A 3,902-nucleotide genomic window follows, 5' to 3' on the forward strand; every position below is an offset into this window, starting at 1 on the left:
CACCCCAGGATATTTTCTCCATTGTGTTTTCAGAGAGAGAGGGAAGGAGGGGAGAGAGACAGAGGAGAGAAAAACATCTAGGTGAGAAGAGACACATCGATTGGTTGGCCCCCTACACACACCCCTACCAGGACCGGGGGGCATTGAACCTGCAACCCTGGTGTGGGGCCCTTGACTGGGAATCGAACCCTCGACCCTTTGGTAGGTGGGCCGGCGCTCTAACCACTGGGCACACGGGTCAGGGCGGTATGCCGAGTATGTCAGACCCAGAGGCTGGGGGATAACCTTTGACCTTTCCCACTTACTGCCTCAAAGCATGTAAGATAGAGGACCTGTTCCTCCGAGCCGGGAGATGTCCCCATAGATAAGTGTAGTTTAGTATAAACTCCTGTGTGACAGGCAGGAACCTCTGCTCAAAGTCCTCCTGGTCTGTTTGCTCCAAGATGGCCCAGCAAAGGGTTGACAAACGTTAGCTCTTCATCTCCTATAACCGGCCTCACAGCCCTTTGAAGTCCCAGGCCCCTGCCACCCTCTCCTTGGTCCAGAAGGGTGTATGGCCTTCCTGTTCTGGGCATCTTCAGGCTTATGTGAATCCCCCGGGGAACAAAACAAGTATAAAACTCGGTTTTCTCAACCGGCCCGTGTGGCTCAGTGGTTGAGCATCAGCCCAGGAACCAGGAGGTCACGGTTCGACTCCAGGTCAGGGCACATGCTTGGGATGCGGGCTCGATCCCCTGTGGGCGGCGTGCAGGAGGCAGCCGATTGATGATGTTCCTCTCTCATCGATGTTTCTATCTCTCTGTCCCTCTCCCTTCCTCTCTCTTTCTAAAAAATCAATAAAAACAACCCTAACTGGTTTGGCTCAGTGGATAGAGCATCGGCCTGCGGACTGAAGGGTCCCGAGTTCGATTCTGGTCAAGGGCATGTACCTTGGTTGCGGGCACATCCCCAGTAGGAGGTGTGCAGGAGGCAGCTAATCGATGTTTCTAACTCTCTATCCCTCTCCCTTCCTCTCTGAAAAAATCAATAAAATATATTTTAAAAAAAACAAAAAACTTTCCAGTGCACACATGGCCAGGTCCAACCGGAAGAAGAAGGGGAGGTTCAAGTCTATGACCCGTGTTCCTTCACACATCAAAAGCTTTGAACAGCTGGCCGGTTGGGCTCAGCGGATGGAGCACCGACCTGCGGACTGAAGGGTCCCGGGTTCGATCCTGGTCAAGGGCACATGCCCGGGTTGCAGGCTGGATCCCCAGTCGGGGGCGTGCAGGAGGCAGCCGATCAATGATTCTCATCATAGATGTTTCTATCTCTCTCCCTCCCTGAAATCAATAAAAATATTTTAAAAATAAAATAAATAAAAAAAAATTAAAAAAATAAAAATCAATAAAAACATATTTCTTAAAAAAACACACACACAAAAAACAACCAACAAAAATCTTGATTTTCTCCTGTTAATTGTCCAGCCAGCAGAACTATGAGGGACAGGGCGGGTATTTCCTTATCCCTGATAAATGTAAGAAGAGGGAGAGAGCGAGGTCCCGTGTTATACAGCCCCCACTTCCAGGGTCTTCGATGAAATGGGTTCACGCATTTAAAGGTCGTAGAATCATGTCACCCAGCAGTTCCACTCCTGGGGATAGACCCAAATGAATGGAGAACGGGGTCTCCAGGAGGGACTTGTACACGTGTGTCTACAGCAGCGTTATTCACAAAAGTCAGAAAGTGGAAGCAACCCCAGGCCCATCGAGGGAGAAAGGGAGAAAGACAAGGTCCAGACATACAAGGAATCTTATTCAGCCTTAAAAAGGAAGGAGAGCCCTGGCTGGTGTGGCTCATCGGATAGAGCATCAGTTTAAGGACTGAAGGGTCCCAGGTTCGATTCTGGCCAAGGGCACATGCCTGGGCTGCGGGCTCCATCCCCAGTGTGGGATGTGCCGGAGGCAGTCGATCAGTGATTCTCTCTCATCATTGGTGTTTCTATCTCTCTATCCTCCTCTCCTCTCTGAAATCAATAAAAATGTCCTATATAATAAAAGCCTAATATACTAAGTGTCCGGTCGTTCGGTCATCCGTTCAACCAATCAAAGCGTAATATGCTAATGATATGCTAAGGCAGCTCAACCACTCTCTATGACGTGCACTGACCACCAGGGGGCAGACAGTTGACCAGTTGCTATGACATGCACTGACCACCAGGGGACAGACGCTCTAACCAGTAGATTAGCTTGCTGCTGGGGTCCAGCCCATAAGGACCAGCCGAACACACCCTGGAGCCCTCCCATGGTTCCTTCCCAGCTGGCCAACCTCCCGCATCCCTCCCTGGCCCCGATTGTGTACCGGTGGGGTCCCTGGTCCTAGCCTGCATCCTCTCGCAATCTGGGACCCCCTCAGGGGATATTGGAGAGCCGGTTTTGGCCTGATCCTGCAGCCATGCTGAGAGACCCAATGCACCGGGCCTCTAGTATTTAGAGAAAAACAGATGGGGACCAGGAAGAATTGCTCGATCCCCAGTAGGGGGCGTGCCGGAGGCAGCCGGTCAATGATCCTCCCTCATCATGGATGTTTCTATCTCTCCCTCTCCCTTCCTCTTGAAATCAAGAAGCATGTATTTTTAAAAAATAGAATAGAAATCAGCTCAGATGCCGACATGCCTAGGGAGGTGAACTCACGGGAACTTAGGGGAATTGGGGCAGCCCTGTCCTTGAAGACCTGGTTGGCTGCAAAGAACATTAAAGAGAAAAACTCTCTGGTTTCTCGGATGATTTGAGATTTCTCGGATGACTATCGAATTGGAATGGATAGCAGCTTTGTGACTTTTTTTCTCCAAGAGGGAGAATAAATGTTGAAACGTTTGGCTCTCAAAGCATCTGAAGTGTTGGGCATTTTGTTCAAGTCGCGTTAGAAAGTCCTGTCAAACTGCCTGCCCATTCCTGTGTGATGACTTTTGTTTGGAAGGGAGCCATATTTCGATTCCCGTAACCATATCTCCCACATATAAAAGGTATTTTCCCTCTAGCTTCCTTCCTGCCTGTGGCTGGGTCCTTCCGGATCGAATACCTTCGCTCAGAATTTGCCCTGGAAATTCCACTGATTTCCTGTGGCCAGTTATTCAGAAAAAGAAAGGTAGACAGAGGGGGTAAGTGAAGGTGTTTTTAAATACACTCACTCTTCATTCACTTAGTTATTTTCATTCACTCAGTGTATGAACCTCTAAAACATACGTGGCACCGTGCTACTTGCTGGAATTAAACGAATAAAAACCAGCCCCTCAAAGATTTCCCCCATGTTTTTTTGCGTGTGGTATTTTTTTCCCCATTTCTTTTTTTTTTTCATTTCATTTCCTTGTATTCTTTTTTTATGTATATATTTTTATTGATTTCAGAGAGGAAGGGAGAGGGAGAGAGAGATAGAAATATCCATGATGAGAGAGAATCTTTGATTGGCTGCCTCCTGCATGCCCCCCACTGGGGATCAAGCCCACAACCCGGGCATGGGCCCTGACCAGGAATCGAACCGTGACCTCCTGGTTCATAGGTCCATGCTCAACCCGAGCTATGCCGGCCGGGCTCCTTGTATTCCTTTAGCTTTTGATTGGGGAGAGTTTTTAGTAGGGACTTCATCAGGAGTCCTTCCTGAGAGACTCGTTTGTGAGAGCAACGCCTCTCCAGTGTCAGAATAGGTCAGATTGTTGTGCAGTCTGGGCAGGAGGGAGGGACAGCCTCGAAGCTAAAGTAGGAACCTCGAGTCTGAGCTTACTTTCTAGCTGGGCGTTCAAACCAGTCATTCCCTTCCGCATGACTCCATCCCTGGCGCCCTGGTTAGCAGTCTCTAGGATCCTGGCGGGTAGACGCCAAAGAATGGGCGGGTTCTCTGTAACCTTTGTCATTCTTTGCAATAAC

The 3,902-nt window shown here is 49.3% G+C and overlaps 1 pseudogene; it reads right to left on the minus strand.

The window, feature by feature from the left end:
* Positions 1 to 3,673: 3,673 nt before the first annotated feature.
* LOC102250799 overlaps positions 3,674 to 3,902 on the minus strand; it is a 3,450-nt pseudogene continuing 3,221 nt past the window's right edge.

This window comes from Myotis brandtii, unplaced genomic scaffold, assembly GCF_000412655.1.
Source record: "Myotis brandtii unplaced genomic scaffold, ASM41265v1 scaffold1720, whole genome shotgun sequence".
NCBI lineage: Eukaryota > Metazoa > Chordata > Mammalia > Chiroptera > Vespertilionidae > Myotis > Myotis brandtii.